This window comes from Artemia sp. Qi Xiang Cuo, chromosome 7 (assembly GCF_049724085.1).
Source record: "Artemia sp. Qi Xiang Cuo chromosome 7, ASM4972408v1, whole genome shotgun sequence".
In the NCBI taxonomy this organism is placed as follows: Eukaryota; Metazoa; Arthropoda; class Branchiopoda; order Anostraca; family Artemiidae; genus Artemia; species Artemia sp. Qi Xiang Cuo.
In genome coordinates, this window is record NC_142800.1 from 70,063,090 (window position 1) to 70,079,415 (window position 16,326).

General features: G+C 36.5%; 1 protein-coding gene across 2 annotated transcripts in view; it reads left to right on the forward strand.

Annotated features, from left to right (window-relative positions):
* LOC148950645 (uncharacterized) overlaps positions 1–16,326 on the forward strand; it is a 122,099-nt gene that overhangs the window by 33,757 nt on the left and 72,016 nt on the right. The gene's annotated exons all lie outside the window — the stretch shown is intronic.

Sequence of the window (16,326 nt, forward strand, 5' to 3'; positions counted from 1 at the left end):
GAAGTGATGCCAAATTAAACGAAAAAATAAATAAATAAAGCAAAGATCTAAAATGCTTTACTTTTATACTGTTGAAAGTGCCCTTAAATGTTTATTTTTACCGTGCCAAAATTCTTATATTCTTTTTGTGTTTTCAGTAAAGCGCTAGTTTTCTCTAATCCTACAAACATAGGGATATATCACAAGTTGATTTATTTGCACTTATTGATAAATGTTAAACGGGCTGTGAAGTAATAATTTTTGTTCGTTTTAAGTTTCAACTTCACTCTTAATATCCCTCGGAAAAACTTTGTTTTTTTTAAATTAATCTCTGCTCGTTCTCGATTAAAATTTAGTATAGAAACAACACTGCCATGATCTTTTTTGTTTTACGGAATACCTTCTGTTCGTTTTAATTTTGAGTATTGCTCCTTAGTTTCAGTTCAAAACTGAATAGTTTCTAATCACCTCCAATTTAGGGAAAAATAAAGTCGTTGCGTTTTGTTTTGTTTTTTTTTTACAGATGAAATAGACCTTTCATTCTCTGTTTTAAAAAAAAGAAAAATTATTACCACTTAAGAATGTAGCTCAAGGCGAATAGCTTAGAAATAAAAAATTAACTAAGCGGACAGGTTTGCAAATCGACATGCTTGCGGGAAATTCTGCTAGCTCAACAGAAATGTGCCTTTAGGCGTAGGGAGTTATTTGATCTGTCTCTAAATAGAAAAGTCATTCATTACTTACAATTGAATAGAAATTTCAAAAAAGATGGTTTCTTGTGTAGGTACGATAAATGGTATAATAAAGTAGGTTTGTTTTCATTTCAAAAATTTTGGGAAGAATTACCTGAGTTCTCCTACAGAACTGTTTTCATTTGTTTTTCTTTCTCTTTGGATGCACAATCTTCTGTATGGAGTGAATATTACAGCGAAATTGCCAAGTAAATAATTTGAATAAGTAAGTATAACAATAAGTAATCTTTCTTTTCATAGGCAGCGCAATAGCGCTGCCTAAGTAAAGAACTATATTGGCATAATGTATTGTTGTTTTTTTGTTTCTTGGTCTTAGATAAGGGCACTTCGTATCGAAGGATTTGTTGTAGAAACTTCGAAAAGGGATCATTCGATTGGAAATAGGAGTGGCTAGTGCCCTTTATAATAGTCGAAAGTGATAGGAAGGCATCTACCCCTTCCACGCCCACCATGTCCCCAAACACATCCAATCAAAATTTTGAGATATCCATTTTGTTCAGCGTAGTTAACTTCCAGTTAATTATTTTTTTGAGGAGGACATTCCCCCACAGCCGTCTGGGCAAGGGTTCTAATTTATGCCCTAGGAGCATATAAAGTTCTTATAGAAAGCGTTGCCGTAGAAACTTCAAAAAAGGCTCGTTCGATTGGAAATTCAAAGGCTTAGTGCCCTTTTTAATAGTCAAAAGTGATTGGAGGGCAACTACCCCCCTCCCCCCCCGCAGCCCTCAGGGCAAGGGTTGTAAGTTATGCCCTGAGGGCATATAAGGTTTTTTATTGAAAGTGTTGTCATAGAAACTTCAAAAAGGGCTCATTTGATTGGAAATTGAAATGGCAAGTGCCGTTTTTAATAGTCGAAAGTGATTGGAAGGCAACTAACACGTCTTCCACGCCCACCATTTATCCAAACACATCCAATCAAAATTTTCAGATATCCATTTTGTTCAAAGTAGTTGAAAGGTCCGGAAATTATATCTAAGAGGATAACACTCCCCCACAGCCCTCAGGATAAGGGTTATACGTTAGGCCTTCGGGGCATATAAAGTTTTTATTGAAAGTTTTGTTGTAGAAACTTGAAAAAGGGCTCACTCGATTGGAAATTCAAAGGGGCTAGTGCTCGTTTTAAAAGTCGAAAGTGAAATGAGGGCAATTAACCCCCCTCTCACGCCCACTTTTTCCCCAAACACATCCAATCAAATTTTCAAATAGCCATTTTGTTCAACATAGTTAAAATTTTTAGAAATTAGGTCTTTGAGGATGATAATCCCCTCAGAGCCCTCGGGGTAAGGTTTTAAGTAATGCCCTGGGGGCATAAAAGGTTTTTATAGATAGTGATGTTGTAGAAACTCCAAAAAGGGCTATTCGATTGGAAATTCAAAGGGCTAGTGCTCGTTTTAAAAGTCAAAAGGGATTTGAGGGCAACTAACCCCCCTATCACGGCCACCTTTTCCCCAAATACATCAAATCTCAATTTTTTTATAGCCATTTTGTTCAACGTTGTTAAAAGTTTTAGAAATTAGGTCTTTGAGGATGATAACCCTCTCAGAGCCCTCGGTGTAAGGGTTGTAAGTTAAGGCCTGGGGGCATGTAAGGTTTTTATAGATAGTGATGTTGTAGAAGCTCCAAAAAGAGCTCATTCGATTGGAAATTAGAAGGGCTTGTGCCCTTTTTGATAGTCGAAAGTGATCGGAGGATAACTGACACCCCTCTCACACCCACCATTTCCCCAAACACATCCAATCAAAATTTTTAGATAGCCATTTTGTTTGATATAGCTAAAAAGTCTGGAAATTATGTTTTGGAGGATTACATTCCCCCCGCAGCCCTCAGAGCAAGGGTTGTAAGTTATGCCTCAGGGGCATAATTTTTTTTTATATAAGAAGCGTTGTTATAGAAACTTCAAAAAGGGCTCATTCGATTGAAAATTCAAAGGGCTAGCACCCTTTTTAATAGTCGAAAATGATTGGAGGGCAACTAACCCCCTCTCAGTCCCACCATTTCCCCAAACACATCCAATCAAAATTTTGAGATAGCAAATGTATATGAGATGTTTATAGAAAGCGTTGTCGTAGAAACTCAAAAAGGGCTCTTTCGATTGCAAATTGAAAGGGCTAGTGTCCTTTTTAATAGTCAAAAGTGATTGGAAGGTTCGACATTTTTATACTAATGATCGATTTGGGTACAATGTATTATTATTTTTTTATTTTTTTTTTGTTTTGACCAGGGCACTTCCTATCGAAGGAGTTGTCTTAGAAACTTCGAAAAGGACTCATTTGATTGAAAATAGAAAGGGCTAATGCCCTTTTTAATAGTCGGAAGTGATCGGAGGGCAACTTGTTTAAAAACTAAATTTTGCCTTAAGATTAAAACAAAATGCACTGTGTTAATGCTAATTTCCTATAAGGCATCTCCGCAGTATCTCAAGAATGACTGAGGGTATTATGTTCAAACTTTCGGGGCTACTTTTGCTTTTAAAATTTAACCAAATCAAAATAGCGTAAGTGTATCTCAGCTATCAAAGAAAGTTAAACAGATTTTTTTGGTGAATGGTATTGAGTTTTCTATTTCAGGTCAACTAGAGGAGGTATGAAACTAAATTAAATACTGCTATTTGTGTCCAGATTTTTGAAAGGGTGTATGTTGTTAAAAATTGCTAAAAAATATCTCCAGCATAAAAATAGCAGGCCAAACTATAAAGTCTTAAAAAAACAAAAAGATTCAAAGAATTGTTTTCTTTTCCCCTGAAAATACTATGTCAATATAAAACGAACAGAAATTAATTAAAGAAAAATTTCCGCAAAAAAAATTTTCAAAGAAAAGTGAAGAACTCCATTAAACTAAAAATGAGCAAAAATAAAATCAAATAATTTACCAAGCGTTAAACTACCACAAATCAGCATCGATAAATAAATGAAACTCAAAACGAACAGAAATTACAATAAATAACCGCGTCAAACTCAAAACGAGCAGCAAATAACATGAGTAGGGCTCAAAACCCCTATGCCTTCCCAAGGCCAGAACATAATTTGCCCTTTACTGAAAAAAATACAAATGAATGTGCATTGTGCATTGTCATTGAATATACATATACTGATATTTAGTAATCTAAATGATAATATTATTTGATTTATTAAAGTTTTAAAGTAAAAACATTTATATTTGTTCAGTAAAGTGCAAATTATGCTCTGGGCTTGGAAAGGCATAGGGGTTTAGATCCTACTCATGTTAATTTCTGCTCGTTTTGAGTTTGACTCGGTTATTTATTTTAATTTCTGTTCGTTTTGAGTTTCATTTATTTATTGATGCTGATTTGTGGTAGTTTCACTCTTGGCAGATTATTTTATTTTATTGTTGCTCATTTTTGGTTTAATGGAGTTCTTTACTTTTCTTTTAAAAACTTATTTTGTGGGGCGTTTTTTAATAAATATTATACAACTTTGAGTGGTTCCAGTACCACATGCCTACACTTCTCCAACCACTAAACGGAAAGGGGTGGGGTCAGGAGCGTAGTTTTCTATGGGATAGGGGGAGCAACTGCCCCTCTCAGACCATAGTTTTTCCCCAGACCCCAGTTTTCCCCCCATGTGAAATTTAGTTTTTTCAAAAGTGTTGTCAAAATAAAGATAAGCCTGCATTATTCAAGCATCCACTGAAACATGTCAGTTTTCTTTAGTGCATCTTTACCTTTTTTTATTACTAGCCTATATGGCTCGTTTTTAAGTTTTCTCTGGCATTTTCACTTGATTTGGGAAAATTGGCTCCAGATTTTACCCCCCCCCCCCCTACACAGGATTTTGACAAAATACCCCATACGTTGGTATATGGATTTAATGATCTGCTAAGAATGTTGTTGCATACCATGAACTGGGTGATCTCCATTCCCTTTTTGAGTCAAAATGCTTGACAAAATACCTTCCCAGGACATGCTTTAAAAAATGAGTGCATCACATTTAAAAAAAACAGTGAAATTATCTGAAAATGACAATATAGAAGGGACAAAACTGAGATTGAAAAAAAAAATTAGGAATTGGACCCAAGACTCTCCAATTTGAAGTACAACGCTGTACTAATTGAACCACGCCTCTAATAATCTGATTTGATATATTGGTTTTTGTACCTTAATTGCGTAGCTTATTAAGGGGACATGGAGGAGGAACATACGGGGAGGTGTTCTTGCAAACCTCTAATTAAAGGTTTTGTACCATAATTATTACAATGATCATATCGTTTTATATTTCCAAGCTTTTCAGACAGTTCGTGGTAACGAACTGTAAGTAAGAGGTGACCCGGCTCAATAGTTACCGAAACTCTAAAAAGTGGAATTTGTCTATCAATAGATGCTTCAAAAGAATCGTATTTTTATGCTAAATCTAGATATATAAGTTTCATCAAGTTGAGTCTTACCTAAAGTTACGAGCCTGAGAAAATTTCCCTCATTTTCAAAAAAAGCGGGAGACACCCCCTAAAATCATATAATATTAATGAAAATCACACCATCAGATTCAGCCTATTAGAGAACCTTACTGTAGAGGTTTCAAGCTTATACCCGAAAAAATATGGAGTTTTGTATTTTTTTTTTCCCAGAAGAAAGATCACGGATGCACATTTATTGGTTTTTTATTTTTCCCAAGGGTGATCTTATCAACCCAGTGGTCCTAGAATGTCGTGAGAGGACTCATTTGAATGGAAATTAAAATTTATTGGGCCCTTTTTAAGTCGCTAAAAAATTGGAGGGCAACTAGTATCACTTTACAAAAAAAAAAAAAAAAAAAAAAAATGCATTTTTGTGTACAAGCCAAGCTCATCATTCTACCATCGGAGACTCTTGACCATTCCACAGTAGCTACAGTAAAAAGCGCGACTTCATTTCTCGAGAGTGTACCGAATAATGAACAAGTGCCCCTTAATTATTGTATTTTTTTCCGTAGCTAGTTAAAGTAAAGAACAAATAGTAAAGCTTACAATAGCTGAATATTATTAGGAGACTAAAAGTTTGTAATAAAACCTTATTACTTTTCTAGAAACTAGCATCATCTATTTATTCAGAAAAAGCTGGCCCGGATGAAGTACGAACTCAACGCGTGGGATTATGAGGCGTACTTCTCTACTGACACAGCCACCAACGCTTGTATATTATGAAAGAATATAAAGTTTGAGACAATATCGAAAAAAAGTCATAGGCAGCGCAATCGTGCTGCCTAAGTAAAGAACGATGTTGCCACAATGCATTATTTATTTTTTGGTTCCATAGCAGGGCACTTCGTATCGAAGGAGTTGTCGTATAAACTTTGAAAAGGGCTCATTCGATTTGAAATCGGAATGGCTAGTGCCCTTTTTAATGGTCGAAAGTGATTGAAGGGCAACTAGCCCCCCGCCCCTCACGCCCATTATTCCCCCAAACACATCCAATCAAAATTTTGACATAGTAATTTTGTTCAGCGTAATTGATTTCCAGATAGAAAATATATATTTGAGGAGGACACTCCCCCACAACCCTCAGGGCAAGGGTTTTAAGTTATGCCCTGGAGGCATATAAGGACGATGTTGGCACAATGTATTATTTTTTTTTCCTTTAGAGTAGGGCACTTCGTATCGAAAAAGTTGTCGTAGAAACTTCGACGAGAGCTCATTCAATTGAAAATTGGAGTGGCTTGTGCCCTTTTTAATAGTCGAAAGTGATTTGAAGGCAACTAACACCCCTTCCATGCCCACCATTTCCCGAAACACATCCAATCAAAATTTTGAGATAGCCATTTTGTTCAGTGTAGTTGATTTTCAGAGAGAAATTATGTTTTTGAGGAGGACACTCCCCCACAGCCCTCTGGGCAAGTGTTGTAAGTCATGCCCTGCGGGCATATAAGGTATAGAAGGCGTTGTCATTGAAACTTCAAAAAAGGCTCATTGAATTGGAAATTCAAAGGGCTAGTTTCCTTTTTAATAGTTGAAAGTGATTGGAGGGCAACTAACCCCCCCCCCCCTCTCATGCCCACTTTTTCCCCAAAAACATCCAATCAAAATTTTGAGATGGCCATATTATTCAACGTAGTTTAAAGTTCTGGAAATTAGGTCTGTGAGGATGACAACCCCCTAACAGCCCTCAGGGCAAGGGTTGTAAGTTATGCCCTGGGGGCATATAAGGTTTTTATAGAACGCGTTGTCGTAGAAACTTCAAAAAGGGCCCATTCGATTAGAAATTGAAATGGCTAGTGCCCTTTTTAATAGTCGAAAGTGATTGGAAGGCAACTAACACCCTTCTACGCCCACCATTTCCCCAAACACATCCAATAAAAATTTTGTGTTAGCCAATTTGTCCCAAGACGTCGAAAGTTCAGGAAATTATGCCTTTGAGCAGGACACTCCCACCGCAGTCTTCAGGGCAAGGGTTATAAGTTATGCCCTGGGGGCATACAAGGTTTTTATCGAAATCTTTGTCGTAGAAACTTTAAAAAGGGCTGATTCGATTTGAAATTCAAAACTAGTGAAATTCAGGACTATTGCCCTTTTTAATAGTCGAAAGTGATTTGAGGGCAATTAACCCCCCTCTCACGCCCATTTTTTCCCCAAACATATTCAATCAAATTCTTGATATAACAATTTTGATCAATGGGATTAAAAGTTTTGAAACTCTGGTCTTTAAAGATGGCAGCCCCTCCCCCCAGCACCCTCACAGAGAGAGCGTTAAGTTTAGCCTAGAGGGCATATAAGTTTTAAATAGAAGGTTTTGTTGTAGAAACTTCAAGAGAGCTCATTCAATTCGAAATTGAGAGGGCTAGTGCCGTTTTTAATAGTTGAAAGTGATTGGATAGTGACTAACACCCCTCTCACGCCCACCATTTTCCCAAACCTATCCAATCAAAATTTTGAGATATCCATTTTGTTCAACGCAGTTGAAACTTCTGAAAATTAGGTCTTTTAGGATGATAACCCCCTCAGAGCCCTCGGTGCAAGGGTTGTAAGTTATGCCCGGGGGGAGGTATATAAGGTTTATATAGAAAGTTGGTTAAGAAATTTTAAAAAGGCCACATTTGACTGGAAATTGAAATTGCCCTTTTTAATAGTCGAAAGTGATTGAAGGGTAAGTAACACCCCTCTCACGCCCACCATTCCTCCAATCACATCCAATCAGAATTTTGAGATATCCATTTTGTTCAACGTAATAGAAAGTTATGAAAATTAGGTCTTTGAGAATTACACCCCCCCCACGCATACCCTGTGGGTATATAAGATTTTTATTGAAAGTTCTTGTCGTAGAAACTTCAAGAGGGCTCACTTGATTGGAAATTGAAAGGGCTAGTGCCATTTTTAATAGTTGAAAGTGATTGGAGAACGACTACCGTCCCTCTCACGTCCACCATCTCCCCAAACACATCCAATCAAAATTTTTAGATAGCCATTTTGTTTAACGTAGTTGAAAATTCTGGAAATTAGGTCTTAGAGGATGACAACCACCCTAACAGCTCTTAGGGTAAGGGTTGTAATTGGTGCCCTGGGGGCATATAAGGTGTATATAGAAAGCGTTTTCGTTTCAAAAAGGGCTCATTCGATTGGAAATCGAAGGCCAAGTGCCCTTTTTAATAGTTGAAAGTAATTGGAACATTCTTATAGTAAAGATCGATGTGGGTATAATGTATTATTTTTTGTTGTTGTTGTTGTTTAGACCAGGGCACTTCGTATCGAAGGGGTTGTCGTGGGAACTTCGAAAAAGGTTCATTCGATTGAAAATAGAAAGAGCTGATGCTCTTTTTAATAGTCTAAAGTGATTGGAGGGCAACCAATCCCCCTCCCACGCCCACCCTCCCACGCCCTCCCTCCCATTTGCCCATTATGTTTAAAAACGAAATGCTGCCTTATGATTAAATCAAAATGCACTGTGTTATTACTAATTCCCAATAAGGCATATCAAAAGTATCCCAAGAACAACTGAGGGTATTATATTTAAATTTTCGGAGCTGGTTCTGCTCTTAAAGTTTAACCAAATCAAAATAGCATAAGTTTATGCAAGCTATCAAGCAAAGTAAACAGATTATTTTGTGACTGGTATCAAGTTTTCCATTTCAGGTCAACTAGAGGAAACATGAAACTAAATTAAACACTTCTATTTGTGTCCAGATTTTTAAAAGGGTGTATGTTGTTAAAAATACTGAAAATTTTTCCCCAGCATACAAATAGCAGGCCAAACTGTAAAGTCTTAAAAAACGAAAAGATGGCTTATTTTCATTTTCCCAGAAAAGACTATGTCAATATAAAACGAACAGGAATTAGTTAAAAAAAACTTTTTCCATGGAATAAGTTTTTCAAAGAAAAGTAAAGAACTCCATTAAACAAAAATGAGCAAAAATCTAATCAAATAATCTACCAAGCGTAAAACTACCACGAATCAGCATCGATAAATAAATGAAACCCAAAACGAACAGAAATTACAATAAATAACCGAGTCAAACTCAACACGAGCAGAAATTAACATAAGTTGGGCTCAAAACCCCTATGCCTTCCCAAGGCCAGAACAAAATTTGCACTTTACTGAAAAAATATAAATGTTTTTACTTTTATAACTTTAATAAATCAAATAATATTAACATTTTGATTGCTAAATATCTGTATATGTATATTAAACTGACAATGCACATTCATTTGTATTTTGTTCTTTGAAAAACTTATTTTGTGGATTTTTTTTTTAAATTAATTGCATAAAGGACCGATACAGATCATTACAAATGGGGCCTATGTTACTTCCATCGGATATAGCTGAAAACCTAGTAAAGAACAAAACACGGCACGCAGTAACTAAAAGTTAACATAATTACATACAAGATCGATGTAAAATCTTTTCGAAGAATTCCTTTGTAGATTTTATTTATATGTTTGCAATATTTGCATTATCTATCTAAGAAGTGACACCGAAAGTGTTTTTTTTTGGCGTAATTTGTCATGCGGTAGAGGGCAACTGCCCCCTCCAAACCACATTTTGCCTCCCCCCCCCAGACCCCAGTTTTTCCCCCCAGCTGAAATTTTGTTTATTCAAAAGTCTTGTCTAAACTAAGATAAGCCTGCATAATTCAGAGAAACGAGCCAGGTTTCTTTTGTAATTCTTTGCCTTTATGGTACTATAAGGTTTTTTTTATTTCTCACTGGCATTTTCACTTGATCTGGGAAAGTTTGGTCCACCTTTGCCCCCCCCCCCCGGTTTTGACGAAATTGTGCCCTTTTTTTAGTGCTACATCATAATTAGTGCTAGTGCTAGATGGTATAATTGAAAAAAATCACATAGATATGAGCAATAGATTTGAAATGGGCCCTTAAACATTACTCTAAAAAGTTCTGGTAGCCCAGTAGCCCCAGATTTTCCACTTGAAAAAATGCACCCAAAAGTGCACCCAAAATACCGTTTTTTAGCACCATTTGGAACTTGCTGATGGTGAAATTTATAGGAAGGAAGGACGTATATATGAGCAATATCGGTACTTATGCATTAGCTGGTATCCACCCGAGAAGTCAAGTTTGGTTATTGCTAATGAAATAAAACAAAATATGATGAAAAAAATAGTTTAGAAAGAAAATTGGGCTATGTATTTGCACATTAGGGTTTGTGTGTGTGGGGGGGGGGGGGTAAAGCATAGCATATATTAAATGCTAACTTAGTTAAGCTAACCTAGTTACCCCCCCCCCTAAACCCCGAAAAACAATAGTTTAAATATTGTAAACGCAATAACAAACCACGGTTTGCGATCTATTTCTCTATTGACAGATACCCGTTTGACTAGTTTCCCTCAGCATTTCTTTTTACAGTACATCGCGTTGGATACCAGCTAATGCATAAGTACAGCAATATCTTTTATATGAGCTACCAAAAACTTGTCTAAGATAAAGGCGATACCAAAACGCCCAATAACAATACGCCCATACCGATACAAGTGATGTCGATACATCCGATTCCAATACAGCATACAGTCCTTTCTCCAGGGACTATGGAGGGTCATATCACTACAACCATATATATTGGACCTTTGGACTATGTTGAACAAAATGGCTCTCTCAAAATTTTGATTGGATAACTTTGGGAGGAGAGGTTGTGTAGAGAGGTGGGGCTAGTTGCCCTCCCTCTTATTGGTCACTTAAAAAGGGTATTTACAAAGTTTATTCCCTTTCGAATGAGCTTTAACACATATCTCTATGATTCACTGGCCACCCCTAGCCCTCCTAGAAAAAAAAGAATAAAAAACGGGAGACAGATCAGTGCTACCGATGCAAAAAAGCGATTTTCTTTGTTGTTCAAGGAGGGGGACTGTAATTTCCCTACACATGGTTATCGACCATACTGATTCCAATGGTATATTTTTCATTTTGATCTGAGGCCATTTTCGAGGGGTTTAAGGTTCTTTTTCAAAATCACCATAAATTTCTTTTCGCAATAACTTTTACTTTTGAGACGAACTGAAATAATAGTCACCAGTCCGTAATCAGTGCCAGATTGCAATTTTTTTTTCATTAGGTCTCTTTTTTCTAAACACGTTTTTTAATCTACTATGGGCTGTGTGTCTTTACTTGGTTGCAGCTACCGCTGCAACCATAATACCGAATAAATACATTGAAGTAAATAGTGCTATATACGAGAACAACTTTGCTGTGGGTAAGGCAGGAAATGAATTTAGTAGCTGGTTTCGTATTGATTCAGGAGTTATCCCAATACGTCTTATCCCAATTTGTAGGAATCATTCTTATGGACTTAGTCCAAAGGAGCAGAGCAAAGGCTATGGGGGAGCAAGGAATAGCAATAGAAAGTGAAATCCTTCTAGACTTTATTATATTGATGATTAGAGTATCCTAGATGAAATTGTTAGCAAAGTGAATGATTTTTTGGAGGGTTTGAGATCTCAGTGTGCAAGAATAGGTCTGAGAATAGAATTTAAGAAGATTAAGTTGCTTAAACAGGGAATATATGAAGGTGAAGAGCTGATATTAGATAAGGGGAAGCTCAATCAAGTTCATAGCTTCAACTCACCTAGGTAGTATTACTAGTAAGGATAATGGGTGCAGTGAAAACGTAAAAAATAGAATAGCTATGCCCCAGGTTGTTTTTGACATTGGGAAAAAGTTTGGAAGAATAGGAAGATCAGTTTGCGAACTAAGATTAAAACATTGGAAGCTATAGTGATTACAGTTGTCAAGCTTGGCTCTGAAATTAGGGCGTTTCGTAAGAAGGAGAAGGATTTGTACGGAAATGTGGTTCTATCCCAATTTCTAGAGCAATAATGAGATGCAGGTTGAGATGGTTTGGACAAGGTTTGCAGATGAAAGATGACATCACACATAAAGATGCTGGAGAAAACCCTACTGTATGGACAATAATGCAATCGGCACAGAAAGCTTGTGTTTCCTGTCACCTTTTCATTTATATTTTGTAACATATTATTGTTAAATTTGTAAGCCATTTTTAGACCATTTCAGAATATTCAATTACTTCTATTGTGCGTTGTGTTCGAGAATTCCAAGATTACAAATATGACAATTTTGATTAATCGTCCACGGCTTTACGGTGTTTATCAAGTAAATGACGTCAGAGGTTATTAGGATTGCTACTTGAAACGGTATGGATTAGTTGTCGGATAAGTTACACCTGCTAACCATGGAAAATGCTGGATAACTGAGGATAAGTAAAGCTACATATACAAAAAATTTATATTTTCAAAAATAAAAATATGTGAAATTATATGTCGAGACACTAATTGTGAAATGATGCACGCATTCAGGGGTTTCTAAATAAGCAGTGTTTAGAGCAGAGTACTCTTGACTAATTTTGTTATTTGCCTAGTTGCCTATGGGGCTTGAGTTGACAGGATGCCGGCTACGTATGTGTTTTTATCTCTTAAAGATTACATCCAGGAAAGTTAATATTAAGCGGATTACTCGAATAAGAGATGCCCGACCGCATTATTAGATACAAATCTGAGATAAGAAAAAGTTAGGGTGCATTCTTGGCTCTACAAAAAGTAACTAAAAGTTACGAAAACTAACTTTTTTCGCATGATCTGACGTTTCGTAGTATATTTACTTTTATGGTAACTTTTATTGAAGAAAGTTAACAAGCATCTTTAATCGAGTAGCTGGGCATCATTATCATCATTGCAATTAATATAGGTTTAAAACATATTCGAAGTATTATTAAAGTAGATTATACTGGAAGAGTGATGTATACAATTGAAACTGATTAAGATTATACCCTCCCACTTTTTGTTCTCCCTTAGAAACACTTCCATTCTCCTACATTCAAAGCCAAACCTTCTAACTCAATTTTCTCTCTTTTCTTTGTTTCCAAACATCCACAAACAATTTCATCACTACTTACACAACGGCTTGTTCTCTCCTGTCACCTCATATAATTTCTACATTTGCTTTAATTAACCTTATTTTATCATCCTTAGATTCCAAAACTATTCTGCGGTCGCTAAAAACGCTAAAAATCTTATTTTTCAATTTATCGTTATATTTACACTCGAAAAACAAATGCTCCAGGCCATTCGCCACTATCTCGTCATAGAGCTTTCCTTTTGAGCCTTCTTCTCGTGCGAAACGAGATACTTGGTATCGGTATAGCAGTACATCATGGATGAGCATAAACATAAATTCTTTCATAAAACGGCTAGCTGGTATGCATTTCACTATGCATTTCACCAAACGACAAAATTTCACCGAATGGCTCCTTTTTGTGTTTTGCAAATTCATCATATTCGGTATTTGTCAAGGAGGCACACTTGTGCCTCTATAAAGAGGCGACCCACCACAATGTTAAGCAATTTCAGGTCCTAGAGGTCGCAGAGAGACGGCGGTAATCGCATTTTGTAGCCCAAGCTCAAACTAAGAAACTTGCAAAGTTTCATCCTCCTCCGACTTTATCTTCATGGGGTAAACTGGGCCGGAAGTTTGGACCCTCCCACCACAGCCCCCCTTAACGTTGTCCGATTGGGCTGAAATTTAGAGGTTAAGCTTTCCTAGGGCCCGGGAGCTTATCCTCGAAATTTCAGCTCAATCCGATCACTCCTTCCCTGTTTTCAAAAAAACAAATATAGCCACTTAAAATTCATCATTTCTTTTTTTTTTATTAGCCACGCCTACAGGCCACAGTTGGCAACGGATCCGGGTTAATGAGGACTCATTCAAAGCAGAATTCGACCTGTTAGTGCATTTTTATATTTTCATACCGAAAATATTATCCCCCGAATTTACATTTACGAAAAACCTCGTTTTCCTATAATAGCCCATGTTAGATTTTCCGACCACAACCCCCCTTTAACATTGTTTGATCGGGTAGAAATTTAAGGAATGATCTCTACTGGGACCTGGGAGCTTATCCTCGAATTTTCAGCTCAATTTGATCACTTCTTCCTTGTTTTCCAAAGACCACATATCAAGTTTTGCTTGCGTCAAAAAGATTCATCACCTCACTAAAAAACAATTTCAATAATGTCTCTTTAGTGTAGCGGTGAGACTTCTGGGTGTCAAGCGGAAAACCCGAGTTCGATTCACCGATAGATCAAATTTTTTATATACTGAATTTAAATTAAAAAAAAAAAATTCAGTTTCTTTTTTAAATTATTTGAAAAAAATTATGTTTTCTAAAGAGTTAAAAAAAATGAGTTACAAGGTCGACCCTTAAAACACCCTGTCGAGAAAGAAAAGAATAATACACAATCATCTAACAGTTAGTCAAGCAATAATAAGTAATAAACTGTACAAAAACGTGCAGAAATTATTTGAAAAAAACTACGTTTTCTAAAGAGTTAAAGAGGCTGAGTTACAAGGTCGAACCTTAAAACGTACAGGATTAGGAGGCACAGTTAGGGCTGCCGCCCCAAACCCCCGCTTTCGCAGCCTTTAAATTAAAAAAAAGTTTTTTAAACTGAAAGTAAGGAGCGACATTAAATCTTAAAACGAACAGAAATTATTCCGTATATGAAAGAGGCTGTGCCCTCCTCAACGCCTCGCTCTTTACGCTAAAGTTTGACTTTCTCACAACTCTTTTTTTAAACAATAAAAACTTTAGCATAAAGAGCGAGGCGTGGAGAAGGGCACAGCCTCTTTCATATATGGAATAATTTCTGTTCGTTTTAAGATTTAATGTCGCTCCTTACTTTCAGTTTAAAAAACTTTTTTTTTTATTTAAAGGCTGCGAAAGCGGGGTTTGGGGGCGGCAGCCCCCCAACTGTGCCTCCTAATCCCTGTACGTTTTAAGGTTCGACCTTGTAACTCAGCCTCTTTAACTCTTTAGAAAACGTAGTTTTTTTCAAATAATCACCAATAGAGCCGATCATTTTATTATGTCACCGCTGATACATTCACTTTAGATTATTTTACATGTGTTTATAATTCTTAATCACTTACACACCTCTCAAAAATTTATTGACACCTAAACCGCCTTCTTCTCTCATCAGATACATCATTTTAACACTAAGCTTCTCCGGATTTCACCTCCAAACAAATCACAGTATGCTTCTTTCCAGCTGTGCAAATCTTTCTTCGATATTGAAAGCCAGTGCCAGATAAAACTGCAATGGAAGAGTATATATGTTTACGTGCGCTATTCGGCTATTCGTTCAAACATTGAAACAAAATGTGTCCTTGGATGAGCTATGAATAAACATCCAAATTTTTACTCACGAACAGTCTGTTCCCACAGACTGTTCACATCTACCGTTTTTTCAAAAAGTACACCCAAAACTTTGACTGACTCAGCCTCTTCTACCCAAACCCAATCATCAAAACCTGTATTCGCTCCTACATTAAGCAAATGGCTCTTTCCTGTGTATGTTAAGGTGAAAGTCGCTAAATTCATTGCAATGTTAATTTTCCTATGCTATGGAAAGAGATCTTGCTCTCTGACTCGCCATACCAGCAAGAGCGGATCCAGGATTTTGGTTCGGGGGGAGGGGGGAGGGTTTACTAATTTTCGACTCGGTTTTCGACTAATTTTACTAATTTTTATTAAGGTTTTACTAATTTTCGAGTTGGTCAAAACATTTCGGGGGGGGGGGTTCAAACCGGGTACCCCCCCCCTCCCCCTGGATACGGCCTTGCATACCAGCACAATGAAATTTTGCACAAGTGATCTTTGAAAACGATCTAAAATTTGACCTTTTTTTTCTGATTAAATTCCCAGGAAGTAGAAAAAAAAAATCTAATGTGAAACCTGGTAGCTTTTTTTAAAAAAGGTCTGGAGCCTCAGAAATGTAAAATTTGAAGCAATCGAAAGTACTATAAATTCAAAAAAAAACTTTTAAAATTAATTGGCTGGATTGAAAATTCTAGATTCGTTTAATTTAATCCTCCACGATTGTTTTTCAGTTTTTATATTTTGGACTCGTGCATGCCTTGGATAAAAGCGAAAAAGTCGAAATTAACTCCAAATTGTAGCTCGTTTTTTATTTAGTTTATTCCAAACTTTTCAGCTTTCTAATCCGATTCGTTAATTTTATTTATATTTATAAATAAAACTAAATTTTTAATCTGTTTCTCCTGTCCTACATAACCCCATTTTACACCCCCTGGCTGGAAACATACCCGAGGCTAGGACGGGTCATACTTGCGTTTAATTGACTACTTGTCT